The sequence below is a fragment of the Gavia stellata genome, chromosome 6 (assembly GCF_030936135.1).
Source record: "Gavia stellata isolate bGavSte3 chromosome 6, bGavSte3.hap2, whole genome shotgun sequence".
Classification (NCBI taxonomy): Eukaryota; Metazoa; Chordata; class Aves; order Gaviiformes; family Gaviidae; genus Gavia; species Gavia stellata.
Window position 1 is genome coordinate 40,860,714 of NC_082599.1, and position 18,013 is coordinate 40,878,726.

Sequence of the window (18,013 nt, forward strand, 5' to 3'; positions counted from 1 at the left end):
TACGAAAAGTCTTAGGACAGGTTCTAAGAGAGAAAGAAAATGAACAAAATAATAAAATCATCTGCAGATTTGAAACTTCTCTTTCTACTTTACTTTTCTCTTTTTTTCCTGAAAAAATGTAGCTTAATTCATACATTAAAAGCAATGTTATGATCTTCTCTAGAAGACTGAAACTTCTTAAATGCTAAGAAACAACTCGGAATGTCTTTAGTTTAACAAGAGTTTTTCTTATGAAATTTTTGAAAAGTTTATTCTGTTTCTCTGACAGCTTTAGTGTAGACAGTAAGACTAGTAGATGATGTGGCTGATGGAAGAATAAGATGTCATGATAGATAAATAATTGTGTTTCCTCCTTTGAGCATTGATTTGTCACTAGGTTTAAGGTCTAATTTTCTCCTTTTCTGTTCACTATTGCATCTTGGTGGACTCTTTCATGTTAATGCAAGCAATCCATGTTGAATGATACTCAAGCACTGCAGTAAGAAACCTACATTCTGCAATGCAGATCATGGAGGATCGTCTTTTGTCTTGTGTAAAAAGAGCAAGGCTATGACTGTAGTCAGTCATAAATGACTCCACATTCCATTTTAAGGACTCTAAAATTAAATAATTCCACTTGATCTATCCAGGTGTCTATACAAGAACAGTAGACTCAAGGTTAAGATATTTTGATAATGGTTGTATCTTTCACCCCACACCAGTGTAGATAACTGGTTTGTGTTATGAATGTGCTTATTACAATCTGAGCACAAGAGAGTATGGTCTGTATCTAAATGATATATGTGCTGTAGTATTCATCTGAAGCAAGACAGATGGTGTACTGCTCAGTGCTACTTTTCTGTTTATATCCTTTGCTGGAAATACAGAATTCTTATATCAGTAAGTCAAAAGAAATGGTATCTCTATGATCAGTAGAGTAGCTGGGTAAGAAAAATAAAAGGAAGATGATTTTCTATAAATTTTACTTCATATTTTCTGTTCAGACTTTTAAATCTATCATCCAGGAAATCAAAGTATGGTTGTAACTAAATATATTCAAAGAAAAGTGTATAAAGTACTAGAAAATACTTCTTTGCATAGTTATGTTACTGGCAACAACAAACATTGTACTGTAGCATACCAATATTCCTCCCCCACAGTTTCAATAATGGCTTAATTTTCCCCAAAATAATTATTTCTAAAGTTATTATCTGTTTTTAAATTTGTGGCTCTGGGGAAAGGTTTATGGAGTATTTTCAGGAAATTCTCATACTGCATTTGAATCTCCACAGTGAATTTAAAGAAAATAGTGTGTTTATAGTCACTTCTCAATGGTCCCTTCTCCGTTAAAATATTGAATGAATGTGTCTCAGAACATGTGCAAGATTGACAGCATACATACATTTAAGCATGTTTCAGGGCATTGTTGCACTGTCTCTCTGACAAGCACATCTTTGATGGATGATCTATGTGCTTTGAGAGAAGTCAGTGAGAAACGTGGAGTAAAATTCTTTTTATGATGCTGCTGCCTCAGAAAGTCAGTGGGGAGATCTGTCTGAGATGGGGCCTTCAGCTGCATTACAGCTCTGTAATCACGGATTGAGGTATTACAATTCTGTAATCATGGATTGAAGAAAAAGAATGTATCTGCTTTGATTTTATTTGGATTTCTCAGAACATAGAATAATATTCCTTTTACGCACATAACTTGCATAAACTCTTATTTGGACTTAACAAGGTCTTCATTTTTAGCTGTGTTATCAAAGGGAGCAGAGACCTGACAATAAAAGGGAGAGATGTCTGCTCGTCAGTTCAAGGGAAATAATAGGGTAGAGGCTAAGGGTTTCCTTTAAACACAAGAGTTTGAATAAATCTAGTAGCTAAAAAAAAATATCTTTTAGGCTTATCCAATTTGTGATTCAGCATATGCTTAAGCACGATAAAACTACATATGGAAGTGTTCTCCTGACTTGGTGTGCTTATAAGTAGGAATGTTGATCTGAATTAAATTACTTCTGAGAAAAGAGCACATCTAGCTAGAGGTTTAACTGCTTTAGCCTTTAAAGTACTCTAAAACATAAACAGAAGTTAAACAATAATAATAACAACCCATTTTGTGTTGTCTTTGGGGAAGAGGTTGGAGAGGGAACATAATTAAGGCTTTTCAAATTGAATTAAAATTCTTTTTTGCTTGATATTTCCTCTATATGCTAGTGCTTCGATTAACTTATGTGATGTGATGTTTGAGTGTGCTTTCAGGTCTCTTGTCCTCTGTAACATGTGCAAACTTTCTCTAACGTTCTCCTGTCAATAAATGTGTTGCTTCCTCTATCTATGATAGTTTAAAACTAGTTTAGTTTTAGAATTTTTTGATGGTCGTATGTCTCTTAAAATCCCAAAGAGGTGGAGAGAAAAACTGTTTAACATTAGTGTATTTAAGCAACACATAAAAAAATTATCTTAGAAAGTGTTTCAGCTGGTGAATGAGATTACCTGCTTTATTGCACTATTTACTTCAAAGTTTATGCCCCTTAATTTGCATAGGTGGTAGCTGGATCCTTCATGTGTAGATAGGTATATCTGGGCAGCTAAAGTTTAAATATTTCTATGAAGCATAATGAATATTTGTTACTCTTCAATAATATTTGTAAGGTAAAGTTTTCTTTCTGTTGGAGAGAAAAGCTGGAAGCCCAGTTCATTCCATTTTATTAGTAATAACCTCCTGATTACATTATTGAATGCCTTAATTGAAGAAAGTAACATTACCAAAAAAAATTATAAATACTTTATTGCTAAATGCTCAGACTTAACTCACAAGACTATTTGAATAGGATGTCTTCAACAGGAATTGAAATCAATGCAATGGTTCAGAGAAAATATATATAAGCTTTCAGGGTAATGGTAATACGTTATTTGCTGGATAAGATCAAAGGTGTCTGAGTATTTTGTCTCCTAAGGTGGCCAGGAACAACTATAGAGAGAAGAGCTATAAAAGTAAGTGACCTTTAACTTTTAATTTTAGTTTTCTATTTGTGGATCATTCAGTTTCTAGTGGAGAACCCTGGATACTAATTATAGCTATAAAATTATGCTCTTTATAAACATACTGGCAACAGTAATTTTAAGTGATTTTCTGCAACATACTCCTTTGCCCACTTGTGGGGAAAAAAAACCCTATACCTATCCCTTCCCCCACTCTTTCCACACACACGTTTGTCTGAAGATTTTATCTATGGCTTGCACTTTCAAGAGAGAAAATTAATCACGATTAGTAAGATCGCTTCTCTTTGTATGAGTATCACGCTCTTGTTAACTATTATTTAACAAAGTGTTTCATCAGCAATTTAATTTTTTAAAAGCAGCATGTTTAGAAGCCCTAAAGCTGTGATTTGTGTTGCGTGATACTGTAGATTAAAGAGACTTGTTGGCCCATTAGTATCTGTCACAAATGTAAATTACTCAAAATCTTTCCAAAACTGTCTTATATCATATGAAGCCCTTGAGTCTCAGATGTTTAATATGTAGAGATTTAAAAATATGGTACAAAGCCAGTAGAAATTCATATCAACATTCATGACTTACACAGTCATTCAACTGTGCATATTATTGTATTGAAAATAATATGTCTTAAAATTTGTTGGAATCAGATGAGATAGTATCAAATTCTATAGATTTTATTAGGTTGCTTTAAATTAAAGGTTTGTTTTCTTTTTTCTCTCATGTCCTTTTTCATTATTATAATGATAATCATTTCATCTCTTTGCAAGTGCACAGAAGGACATGTGAAACAATATCTGTGTCTAGGGGACCTTACATCTAAGAGGACTTGTGCATTTTGAAAGGAAATGGCAGTGTTTTGAACCAATTTTAGAATGTGTGCTTTCAGACCCTAATATACTAAAATTCAGGGAGACACCAAGGGATTGGTCTGAATTTATCTCTAGGAATTTATCTCTGAGCATCAGAGATGCTCTCCATCTAAACAGGAGGAGGAACTTCTTTACTTTGAGGGTGGCAGAGCACTGGAACAAGCTGCCCAGAGAGGTTGTGGAGTCTCCTTCTCTGGAGATATTCAAAACTCGCCTGGGCACATTCCTGTGCAATCTGCTCTAGGTGAACCTGCTCTGGTGGGGGGGTTGGACTAGACGGTCTCCAGAAGTCCCTTCCAACCCCTGTCATTCTGTGATTCTGTGATTAAATGGTCTTATCTGTGAGATGAGATTGATATGAACAAAACATGAAACCAGATAGAGTGGCATTGTTGATACACCAAATATTAGGGAGGGAAGGTCATAATAAATTTTTCATGGACTATGGATTACCTAGTAATGTGAATAAACAGTACAAAATATTTATGTTGAAAAGCAGTAATTAATTTCCTAAAGGTTCTCACTCAGAGCATCAAACTGAAGTCAGCAAGACCACTATATTGTTAGAAATTTTTCCTATAGCCTTCCTTACATATCTTTGTAAGGAGGACAGACACTAGTCTGCACACAAGATGCTGTTTCCAAGCACAGAAACATCCACGTAGACATAAAGGAGACAAGCATAAGCCACAATAATTTAGAAGTAATCATTTCCATGGAAATATTTCTGTATCTTCAGGTAGATGCAGATAAATGTTATGATAATTGAGGCACCCTGAGAATTTGACTTGTATTGCCTCTGCTGACTCCTTTTCTTCATTTGCAGAGGTGTGATGTCATTTTTACACATCGTTAGCCAGCTTCTCATAGAATGAAAAAATGTATGCTTGTAGATCTAACCAAAGTTTTAAAAATCACTGCCCCAAAATGTTGCTTACTGCTCCTGAAGTTGGGAGATACCTTACAGTTAAGACAAGAAAACTGCTCATGTTAGCATTCCTGCTTTTCCTGAGGCCAAAATGAACCACATTGACTTAAACTACTGGTGAACTGGTTACAAGAAGGGATCTTTATGTATTGTGCCATGTACCATCAAAGTTAAAGGTAAAATCCAAGAAACAAGTACTTAAAGAAGTACTGAACTGGCTCCATTCTGAAATCTGATTTTGTGAAGGAATACCTAAAACAAAGCAAATGGATTATGCAGGATAAAGGCCTTTTAAAAAACACATGTAAGGTGATGGGAACCTCACGAGTATAGGCTGAAATATGCAGATTTACCATATGTAATTCCTTACTATTCTGGTGAGAGGTCTGTAGGCAGCTTTATAGCTGGGTCAAGATATTGTGCATCTGTGCTTCTGGCAAATATAGTCACTGTTCCACTTCTCAGCTGTCCTAAATGAATCTCTTCAAACAGATTATTTTTCTTTCTTACTTTCTATTTCACCATGAGACTTGTAACATCAGAGTGGCAAGCTTCTGAGCACTTAAGAGTGCTAAGAGCACTTAAGAACTGACTCTTCATCTTTTTTGTCTAAGCTGTGGTGCTATTGTAAAAAAAAAAAAAGCAGTGTGACAAATCATTTGTTTCGCCTATTGTCAATCCACACATTGGGAAATGCTGTAGTAATAGTTTTTTTCGTATTTTTCACTCTGCTATGTTTCCTTTCAAAAGGTATACAAAGTTAAAACTGCCCTGTTGTACAGAGTATGACTGACTTGCATTATAGCTACAATCAGACAAAGTTTGTATTTAGGTTTTCTATCCTATAACACGATGGTAAAACAACACTATATTTTTTCAATAAGATTAAAGTCTTTTAATTAACCATTCAGGTCATTTCCAAGGAAATGCTTAGATGCATAATAGTTTACCATATTTTTTGTGAGCTTGCATGTGGTCTTTTTCATATTTTTTTAATTACTTATGGATAATGTCCTATGTATATGAATTGTTGTCAAGCTGCATGAGGTAATTTCTGAGAAAAATATTTCAGCTTTCCCCCTTGGAATTGGTCAAAAAATTTTAAATGCATGAAGAAGTTGCCCCATTGCCCACTGAATGTTTTACTTGTTTGATCTTTTCATTGCTGTCTCCAGCATTTGTGTAAAGTGAACTGTGTTCATGAAATACCTAACAACCACATTTGCTTCACACACACTGAATTTCATGAGAAGTTAAGTCATATGACTGATGTTTCTTCACTCTTTGGAATTGCTTCTTTTTGCCATATTTCTGCAGGTTCTATTAAGAAAATTACCCATATAGAAACTTTCACACTTCCGCAATCACAAATACTAGCTTCTTTTAAAAGCAGAGCTAGCAGTTCATTTTTCAGAAATAATTTTAGTTCTTTGCTTTTCTTTCAAGACTCCAAAGTCTATATCTTCCTTTGTAGAAAAGTCAATGTAATATATTTTAGTTACTCAAGATGTTCATGGATTGAGTCTGTTTTTAAAAGGTAGAGCATAGTTTATAAAAAAGAAAATCTTTCCAGTGTTTAGTATGTTATTGTAAAGGTCACAATATATGATGCTTTTCTGGCGTATCAGCTACTGTAGAACTGAGATTAGCTAATCCCTGTTTAACACCCTCATAGTTAAGGAGAGCAACTTGAAAAGGTGAACCCAAAGGGCTGAAAATCAAAGAAGCAGATAAAAGAATGTGGCTTTTTATTTTTTTAAGTTTGTGGTCTTTTGTTCAATTTCATAATACTGGGATTTGAATTCATGGGCTTTCAGCACAGTAAAGAGTTGTAATTAAACCCCCTCTTTTAACGTTGGTGTGCTGGTCATTCTGTGTGTCCCAGCGTGACCACAGTAATGGGTACAGCAGCCTAAGTATGGTGTTTGGTAGAGCATACCATGCTACTGCATTAACACTGACCATACTATATTCCTGGCGGGAGCGACTTTTGTTACCACAATAGTCATTCAAAATACTAATGCCTTCAGATTTCAGTTTCTTATATTAATGGATAACTTACCCAAGTAAAACAGTATTTACACTTGGGTATTACTTCAATATCCCACTATTTTCCACTGTAAGAACAAATAGTAAGGAAGAGCAAATCGGTCTGTCAGTTACAGATGGATTTTGGGAATCAGTTCTGCTAGGATCTGTCATACCTGAGAATAGATCTTACTCCATTAAAGTCACTAAAAATGTTGTCGCTTTGCCAAACTGTAATGGAGCAAGGCTGAGAGCATATGTCATAGCACTGCCTTAGAGCAGGGACCGTGCCACTTTTCATGTGCTGTACAGTGACAAGCATCTTGGTGTCCAATTGTAAGCAAACTCTTTTCACTAGAGAAATTTGACTAGCAAAACAGTTTAGTGTATTCAGTGGTGACTTTAACAGAACAAAGCTTATGAATTATATTCATTCCACATTAGCAGAAGCTTTTTTTCAGAGGTCCATCATATTACATGAATGCGATATCCTTATGCTGAGGATTTTGAGAATGTGTAGGTTTAAACTGTGTTTCCGTTGTTCATCTGAATTCTAGTCATCCAGCTAAAGCCACAAGACTCTAAAAAAGAGCTTCTTTGAATGGAGGTCTCTGAAATTACATTCCCAACCACTGTGACTTCCCACACAAACCAAATGGGGTTGTTTCCACAATATTCTGGAGTGCTAATGGCCAGGAGAAAATGTTACTGGGGGGTGCACCCAAGAAAAATAGGAGAGAGATATATACTTGATAGCCAAATTTTACCATTTTAAATGTACTGTTGCTTAAGGACTAATTCTAATCCTTTTGCATAATTTTCTTTAATAATCATACTCCTCTATAAGACTTTTTTTTTCTTCTTAAGCTGTGGAAGAGAACAAAGTTTTCTACTTAAAATGCCATCCTGGTGGTACAACGGTGGGGTTTGATATTCCTTTTTAGATTTCAAGTCCATTGGGACCTATACTTTGTATCTTGGGATACTTAATTTCTTTAATTTCTAGCAGTATAAAATGTGGGCTGCCTTCTTCCTTCTCACTGTTACCTATGGCAACACAACACATCTGAGATTTCAGTTATATGTAGTTTTATATGACCTTTCAGTTCATAAAGATTCTGACATGAAAGAAAAATTTTGACTATCTAGTTCAATCCTAAATATAAGACATTATATTTAATCCAGATATTAATATTAATTCCAATAAACTGTGTTTGGCTAAAGGATGTTTTCCTGAAGGACATCAGCTCTTCTTCAAAGACCTCAGAGAAAGGAGAATCCACAATTCTACACATCTATGGCTTGTAAATGACATTTCTTTCTTGTGGTTTTTTTTCATCGACCTGCAGAAGTGACGTCTTGTTAAATGTTTAGTACTACTGGTTTAAAACATTATTACCAGCAGATTCTTAGTAAGGATACACTGAATTGTAATTTAGCATCTGATATGACACAACCACACTTTGCTGCTGCATTCCAAAACTAGATAAGAAGTATTTATTGAATACATCTGTTTTTTCTACAAGATTATTAATCTTCTCTCATAATGGGATGCCACTAGTATGAAGGAAATAAAGTTGCAGATCAGCATTTCTTTCCTAATACATCCAAAACTGTAATTTTCCTTCATCCTGGCTACCAGAGATTTCTTTCTCTTTCCCAAACAGGTCTAGATTTTCACGTCAAATTTTCTGTAGTTTATATTGATTGTTACTTAGTATCTGTTCACAATTTGTTATAACTTTCATAAAAAGAAAAAAAAATGTTTTTCCTTCAGCAGCTGCAACAGGCTGTTATAAAGACTTATTCTTTTGTTATATATTATTATTTATATATTATATATTATGTATTTATTTTATAAACCCCCTACATTTAGGCTTTTTATTACTTAACCTCTGTTGTTTTTTTCTTGTAAACTTTATTTGACTTCATAATAGCCCAGATTCCTAAGCAACAGGTGTAAAATAAGTATTACTTTCCTTTTCTATATAAAACCAATATAATCTCCCTCACCTTATCATGTCAGCATCTAAAAGAAAATCATCAAGCTAACTGTGGTAGTAGACATTTTGATGGGATATGCTGAGTTGAAAGATCACACATCCATTTGAATAAATTGTTCCTAGGAGATTTACTAGGAACATCTAGGTTTACAGCAGCAGTAGAATAGAAAAAGTAAGAGTTTATATAGGAACAGATAAATTGTTCTTCAAGCTATATAGTACTAATATTTCCTGGAATTTTTCCTAAAAGTTCTCTGGCCGGATTCTAATACCATTATCCATACGTAATTAAATAACATTGGCTCAAATAATCAGGTAGATCAAAGAGCTTGGACATTGGGGAAAGTATTGCTAGCTAAAGGCAATCAATGTAAAATCACATAAAGGAAGATGAAAAAAATAAAAGACATCAGAGAAGAGCCAATTGTACCATCTAGGAGACGGAGGTGGTATAGGAAACTGTCTGCTCTGAAAATCAATGGAGTTAATACACCTAAATCATCTAGGTCTCAAGCACAGTATTGAATTACTGTAGTCTAATAAGAAATCATGCATCACCCAATTCCCTGGTTACTGCCTATATGTATACTACTTGCCCTAAAGGTGCAGGAGTTTTCAACTTCATATAGTTCACAGTAAAAGAGAGGTAAACTGAGTTATATTACCTAGCATTTGCTGCAATCTAAAAGTGTGCCATGGGCAGTTATTGAATCATCTGGCTAATCCTAAATTGTTATTCTGCTGTAGCTTGATCACATATCTAATTGCAGTAGGATTTATTTTAAAAAAATCAAGCCTAAAGAAAAAAAATATTGGCATAGGAAAATCAACTGCTTCACGTAAAATAATCCTGTTTATGGGTAAAGAGGTTCAACTATCTGCCAGATAAATTTTTACCTCTGGATTATCTCTTTTTTTTTCTTTTTTTTTTTTCAACCTCCATTTTTTAATGTAATCTTTCTTTCCCTTTGTTGAGCACCAGTTTAAACTGGTATTTTCGTACCATTCACTGAATGGATGTGTCTGTGTGTGAATGTGATCATGACAGAAAACTAGAAAGGGATGGCTTGGTAAAGGATGTCCTACAAAGCTTCAATTCAAGAGAGGTCACCAAACAGTTCCAAAAACCTATGGACTTGCTCAGAGTGCCCAGCTCATTTATGCTCAACTATGAAATAAGTTGTCTTTTCATAGGAACTGAGCATTGGTAGGGAATGGATTTTCACACTGGAAGCTTGTGAAAAAGAAAATGGTCACCAACGGGTGAGTAAAAGCCCTTACAAGACTCAAATAAGGAAAGGAATAAGTTAAAACTTTTCAGTTAAATCACGGTATTGGCTTCAGAAATCTTGAATGAAAATATCATGAAAGCATGAGGCCATGGTAATTTCAAACTTGGAAGACATTAGGATAATGTTAGTCCCAACCTTCTGATGTGGATACTGTGTAAGAGCTTAATTGGAGCAAAATACATAAATAGATTAGGAACTGCAACTGCATACAGATTAGCATTTTTCAATGTAGACACTTTCATAGCTGGAAAAATGGGGTTTGTTTTTGTACAGATTCATTTTCTTTAATCTTCAGTATAACTTCATATAGGTTTTAGAGATATCACATTTCTTACAAGAATTTTTTTTTTAAAAGGGTTGAGTGCCCGTATCTTACCGGTAGTGGAAATAATAGGCCGAAAGAATCCATGTAGATTGATCTAGTTAGCCATGGGATCCAACTAGAAGATAAATTAGAATGAAGGTGTAAGTTTGAGGTAGATTGTATCAAAACTGTGTAAATGGTTTTATAAGATTTGTCAGTCACTATTTGTTTTTTCTGCATGCATCTTAGGGACTTAGTGCCTAGCAGGGCTTCTGGTTTGCCTTGTGTGGGGTTGGTAGGGGAAGGTGATCAGTCTGCAGGCTAGAGAGAAGAAGAAGCAGGACTGGAAAAGCAGAAAGAAACCGCACCAACAGGCCCATGTGGTCAGAGGGTGTGAGGAGCAGTAGCTCATGTTTGGACACAACAGCGGAGCAGTGCTGGAGGATGTAGGGTGAAAGCAGTAGGCGTGTAAAAGAGAAGGTGAGAGGGTAGGGACGTAAGAGATTTGCCTAGGGAGACTAAGCAGAGCAGTCTTTCTGAGGGTGACTGGCCATTGATTTGCTGTTGAATTTTTCTTAACATGAAGTGATTCTGCATGAACGGGCTGTGGAAATTAGAGTTGAAATAACTGAAAAAAGAGCTCTGTTTGAATCTTTAGAGGTGAGGAAGAGATGCACAGGTGATATGATTGCTTGTTCTAAACCTGTTGTAATTGGAGATCTTGGGTTCTCCCTATTGAGTGCTGCCAGGTCAAGTTTGCCTTTGTGTTTGGCAGCAGCAAAATTACTTGCTGCTTGGCAGACTGACACACTTTGCTTCTGTTAAGCTCACAGGCTCACCTGCACAGCAGCAAGTGGGGAAGGTGCAAAAGTCTGCAACACAGGTCAGGGCTGACTTAAAATACATGGGTGTTTGTTAACAAAACAGGTGTATCTATGCTAAAACACAGTAAAAATCTGTGGAAAAAAGGCACCTTGTTGTTTATACATAACTTAAAGGCCTTTCTTAAAGTCAATAGGATAGTCTAGACTTTATCTTGAGCTTTAATTCATGTGAACTCTGACTTTTTGCTGTCTAATTTTAACTGAAATTGAATTATCTAACTTAAAATAAGAACCCAGCTTTTTTCCTAATGAAGACAAGAATAGAGAAGCTTCACCCTTTCCTTCCTCTCAAGTATTATAATGTAAAGGTGGTATTTTAGATGTTCCAGCACAGAATGTATTGAGTCAACCAATTTGATATTATCTGCTGTTACTCCTGCTTTAGTTTTAGGCAACTTTTTAGTGACATTGCTCATGTTAGAGACTATAATTATGCCTCCTATTCTGCTTTGCTGAGCACATGGCATGATCTATGTAGCTTGCAAGACCACTTAAAATTATCTTTTTCCAGCTTACATAGAAAAAATTCGCAGTGAGTTAACTTGAGAATTTTTCTTCTGTAGCAATAATGCTTATTATTAATGATTTGTTCATTGTTGTTTGTGTTACGAGAACTGCCGAAACAGAAAAGAGATTGTAGTTCTTGTCTCAGTCTGAAACAAACATCTCAAATACAGCTTTAAGTATGAAGCTTGCACAGGCTGGTTTGTTGTTAGAGCATACTTAATATATTCAAACATACCTCTGGTAGAAAACTTTTGGCCCACTAAGAGTCCAAAGATATTAAAGTCACTTCATGTATGCTTTAACAATCAGCTCAGAGATTAAATGTCCCTCTTGCCTGGTTTACAGCTGTAATCTGTAAAATTGTTGCCCTTCCTGATGTAGAAAATGCTTAAAGCCCGCCTCATTTCTCTTGGAACAGAAATTCAGCACCAAAGAAAACCATTAGTTTTGATGCTGTGGAGTTGTCTGGAATCTCCAGAGGTTCACAATATTGATGCTTGTGTTGAATTTCAAATTGTTCTTTGATAAACTTAGTGTCATTGGTAGGTAGAAGATAGTGCACAGTAAGATTCACAATTTCTAACATATTAAATAATCAATGGGTACTTTCAGAACAGATTGTTGTACAGTTTTTTTGATGTTTAACTACTTTTTCTTGCCTCAGTTTGCTTACCATTCTAGTTTAGTCTAGATTTGCTTACCATTCTAGTCTAGATTTAATGATAAGAAAATATTTCTTTTTAAAAAAGGAAAAAAACCTTAATCTTCCACGTTTTAAACAGCAATCCCAAAAACACTGTGGAACATATAATTCCTAAAAATAATAAAATCTCTCAGGAGAAATGGTGATTTCTAAGTTTGCATTAAAGATTTTGTTGTGCTTTTAGAAGCTTCTTGCCTCAGGAGTTGTGTTTTGGGGTTTTTTTTTGCCTTTACAGCTTTCTCAGTAAGTACTTTAGTGCAGCAGTTAAGCTGTAAATAAGGTTACCCAGATGAAGAAACAGTTTACACCCAAGTATAGCTCAGAAAGCTGTCAAGAAATAAAAGATGGATCCCACTCATCTACCTCCCTTTGGACTTTTGTCTAATGGGTTGGGAGCATAAAGAAGCACCATTTCCTATTCAGTTTTATGTATAAAAATGTTATCTGGGGCTGTTGTCCTAAATTGCTTTGATAAAAAGGCAGAAAGGGGTCCTGTGCAGAAATTTAATCTCTTTAATCTTGAACAGTGAATTCCATATGCGCATTGATAAGCCTTTGGTGTACTGGATGGCTTACAGGATTTTTAAGCAAGCATTTATCTCCTTTTCTGTTAAAGTTTTAGTTGTTTCACAAATGCTAATGTGCAATAAGTAAGCAAATCCTTTTTCTAACTTTGATAACCCACACTGGAGGTTTCTGAGACAAAAGAGAATGAGAAGTTTCAAAATACTAGTAATGTAAATATCCTTATCTTTCTTTCTTACCTATATCAAGCAAATCTAGATGAAGTAGTTATGTATGTGGCTGGTGCTACCACACTGATCTGTAAATGTGAATAGTAATCAACTAACTCTACTAAGCACCTGTGGAGCTGAACTTGAACCCCTTGCTCATTATGAACCATATGAAATCGTGCTAATTTCACATTACTGAAAAATTAGAACATTTTTGTAGCTTTAAGAATGCAGGGCCAGCTGAGATTACTTGGTGATCTAATCTAAAATTTTTGTATCTCTGATTTTACTTATATGTTCTGTTCAGCCTGAGCATTTTGTTGAATGAAAACAGTAGTTCTTAAAGCATAAACAAATTATAACCTGCAAGACCTTAGTCCAGGGAACCAGATAGGCTTAGATATGTGTCTAGGTCACTTTGTGTTAAGGCTTTGCACTAATTCTTGGAAAATTTGAAGGATCAGCACTGTGCCAAAACAACAAGAATGCCCCCCAAAATTTCATTAATTTAGGAGGCTCATCTCTAATGGGTAAAAGGAAGGGAATGGTAGAGATCAAACTGTCAGATATACCATAGATCCACTACTAGCAGTGTATAGGTTAACTAGTATATATAGTAGTAACTATTATATAGTAGTAACTATATAACTTAGCAGACTGTCTAGCTTCAAAATGCAGAAGACAGTATAAAACATTTCTGTCAGTGAAACCTGGAAAGTAATTCTTTTCCAGACCCAGATCTGGCATTAGAACTGGGCATTTGATCAAAACACATCCTAAAGAAATCTTTTCTGGTACCTCAAAGGAATGATCCAACATGATCCTCTGTCTGTGCTGAGTCTCTGTCTGCCTCTTCTCTTTGCCCTCAGTGGTGTATCAGTGGGGAAAAAAATTGCTTCCTGGCTTCTTGAGTATAATGGCTAACAGGCTGGAAGATAAGATCTTACTTTACCTAGTGTTAGTGTAGCCTACCTAAAGAACATGCAGGGAGAAATGGAGATCAATCTCCCCACCGCCCAATCTTTTTTCCCCCCAAAGCTATGAAATTAAGGGAAAAACAGAGTAACTCAATGCTGCAAAGGATGATCGTGACAGTCAAACCTGCCTTTCTTCTCCCTGGCAGATCTACATATATACATTCACCTCATGTACATAAGTTACATGAGTCCATGTATGTTAAGTGTTGTGTGCTTGAACGTAACTTAGGTATCTTTAGTATGTCAGCGTGTTATACAGCGTAAGAGTGTTTAACCTGAATCCAAATGATGCAAGTTCATCACCTCATTTGCTAAGCCACATTTGATGTCCAAAATATATTTACCTAATGTCTACTCAGGGTATCCTGTTTTGCCTAATTAGCCTATCAGTGGATGAAAACAAGTAAAAGTCAGTTCTCCTGTGAGTATTCTGGAGCTGGGTAAACCAAGAATGTTGAATTTATAACATCAAGTAAAGTGAAGTCCAGGTAGTTTTTTGTAATTCTTCTCTTTGTCTTTTCATTTGTCTGGAGGAGTGGGTGGTAGAGTTGTATGGCTGTAGTTGTTTCACCAAAGGCGTGAACTGTTTTCTATTTACAGGTGATATTCTTGGTTTTGCCACAGCTTTGTACTAAGCCCATACTGACACTCTTAGCTATTAGAAATCTCTTTTGGTGTCATTGTTTTCCAAGCCAGAATCTCCCCTTCTACAGGTATTTTTTTCCTTCTTGGGTCTTAGATGCGATTAGCCTATTATATGGAGACATTAGAGCCCTTTTATGTTTGGATTTGGACTGGCCACAGTCATCCATTTTCTTTGTTAAAAACTAGTGTATCACTGTGAACTTAATCAGCCAAGATGAATCTTCTAGAAACAATTTAATTTATAAACAAACCCATAATAACGTTTTGAAACTGAGCAGAAAGCCAGGTTCAGCTTTTGTTTTGTGTGTCTCATATTCTGATTAATGCAGACCTTAGAATTACAATGATACAGGATGAAATAACTGGAGTCCATCTGAGTATTCTGCAGCAGTCAACTAGTTTGATAGATGTATCAAAAAGACATAATTTGTTTGGCAAAAGTCAGTGTGTTGTTTTCACACCCTCCATGAACTTATGGCATTAGTTACACTTCAACATGACTTGTTACTACTACACATTTAACATATGCCAGAATGATCTGCTTTTCTTGTGATTAGCAAATCTATTGTTTTCTGGATCATCACTTTTAGTGGTTGCCCCCCAAATTATTAAAATTATTGTGGCAAATTCCATTCCTTGGCATTTCTCCAATTTTCTGGATTTTATTAGAAGTTAGTACTGGTGATTCAGAAAGCGTCTCTCAGCAAGTTCCACTTAGAATATTAGATGGAACTTTGTTTTTAAAAAATCTCCTTGAAGTGTCTAATGCCTCCTTTGTTATATGATAAACTTCTGTACAATCTACAGCATCATTTAGTGATAAATCTTCTTACTTCATTCTAAAACCAGAGTCTTCCTCTTTTTCGAAAATAAGAGACAAGTGGACTGTAATAGTCTATACGCATCTTCAGTTTTATTAGTCATTTAAACTTAATTACATTTTGTTCTTACTTTCAAACTTGTAATTTTGATAGTCACAGATCTTTTCCACATTTCAATTTCTGGGTTATTTTGTATCTTACAATTTTCTGAGCTTGTTTGTTTGTTTTAACTAGGGGTTTTTTATAACTAGGAAGGTTTATTGTTTTTCCTTAATGTCCTGAATGTTAACTCATGCTTAAAATTTGTTCCAAACATATACGTTGATAAAGCACTTGGCATCTTCAAAAAAGTTTCCAAGTGCACATCTTAGATTATGTCATAATTTCACAGTGTCAGTGTATAAGATCATGTTTTCCAGATCCAAACAGTAAAGGATTTTTAGTCAAAAATAACTTTTCCCTCCCCCATTAAAACAGATTACAACACTAATTTATCCCAAATTGCCACAGAATGACAGAACATCTAATCCCATGTTAGGGAGTTATTATATTTTAGAAACTGTTAGGAATTTTTATTACTAAGTTTATAGAACAACCAGTATATATCTATAACTGAAGGCACCTATGTTGCTGTGTTTATCATCCTACATAATATGAATAGATGATATTTTTCAGTAACTGCCTCTCTTTTTATGGGCATAAGTTGTCCTTGCCAAAACGCATACATTCACTGTTTGTGCCTATTTCACTGGCAAAGTAGAACAGCCATAAAAGTGAAAGACAGGATGAAATATAGCTGAAAAATCAGTTCTATTATCCACATTGGAGAACTTGAAAATAGTAGATGAAATACTAAAATGTTTTAGAACTGGAGCTATTAACATTTATTTGTTATAAAATTGTAAAAATACACAACAGAATTATCCTTTCTTTAAGGATGAGGAATATGTATGTGAAAAATATGCATACAGCAATGAAATTGATTAAATGTGCATTTGTCTTACTACATGTTAAATGAAAGTCTAATTAGTATTTTATAGAAGCTGATCTATCATAGTAGTGCTTCTCTGATTATGTTACAAAAACTTTAAGAAAAACTCTATGGAGATGAAACTTCAAAACCTGGTTGGGATTTTTCAGTCAAGAGGAAAAAAAATAATTAAGTGTATATAATGAAACATGACTGTTTTATAGCAGTTATGAATTTCATCAGATCCTTTTGTGGTTCAGAGCATCATCTAACATAATACAAATTCACAAAATGGGTATCTCAATGCAAATCTGAGTAGAATTAAACGAGATGGTAAAATTGACCCTTTTGCAAAACATTATACCAATGTTTGGCAGTGCTTTAGGCAAACCTTCTTATACCTTGTGCCCCAGAAATGTAGAGAACTTTAGCTCCAATTCTTCATAGCTTGCTTCATCACAATGTGCAAGCAGCACATCACAGAAAACATGGAGGAAAGCATCTCTACAAGTACACTAAGGGAAAGAAAGTTTGATATTGCTGTTAAGATGGAAATGCTGTCATGGATACTGGGTGATGGCAACAGATCTCCTGCTCAAACCTGGATAAGAATTAGTAATTTGTCAGATTGTCAGCTACTCCATTATATTTAAAATGAAATGTAAGCAACTGGGTAAAGTTAGTAGGTGGATGGATTTAATTTTCACACTCCTTTGCAAGAACAGTAGTGTGAACTCTGTTGTAGGACTTCAACAGTAATTTCTGTATGGATTGTGTGGCTGCTGTATTTGTGTATCTGTGTTCATGAGGCATGAATAAGAAGTTGTTATAAAATACTGGGTCTGCCTGGTCCAAACGTAGACAATGCTAGCCCTAAGCATTTGAGTCCAGTAGGTACCACTCTCCAATGCTATCCTGGTATAGCAAGAGTCAAATAATTTCCATTTTTAATGTTCTTTTAATACCAAAAGATTCTAAAATAAAATTCTAGAAATGAAAAATTGCTTTAATATAGACTAGTGGCAACCCATGCCCTCTCAATGAGGCAGCATTTTCCATTGAGCTTTTATAATGTGTCAGACTGATTTATATCGAGTTGATTTACTCAGTTAAGATGAACCTGTTCAGATACTTTTTCTTTTGCTCTGCTTTACAGTGCTGTCCTTTACTGTAAGTCTATGTGTTGGCTGTCCTCATTATACTAACAACATTGTTAAAAAGTGTCATTTTCAAAGTCTTCTTAATTCAGAAGTAATGGCACAAAAGAAAAAAATACAATAAAAAAGAGAAAAAACATGGGAAAAGGTGAAAAACAATGTCCTTGATAAATGGGAAAACTCAGGAGAGGTGAAAAATACCTAACAACCAG

General features: G+C 35.0%; 1 protein-coding gene across 1 annotated transcript in view; it reads left to right on the forward strand.

Annotated features, from left to right (window-relative positions):
* Positions 1–18,013, forward strand: part of KCNH8 (potassium voltage-gated channel subfamily H member 8) — a 192,883-nt gene that overhangs the window by 93,090 nt on the left and 81,780 nt on the right. The window lies entirely within an intron of this gene.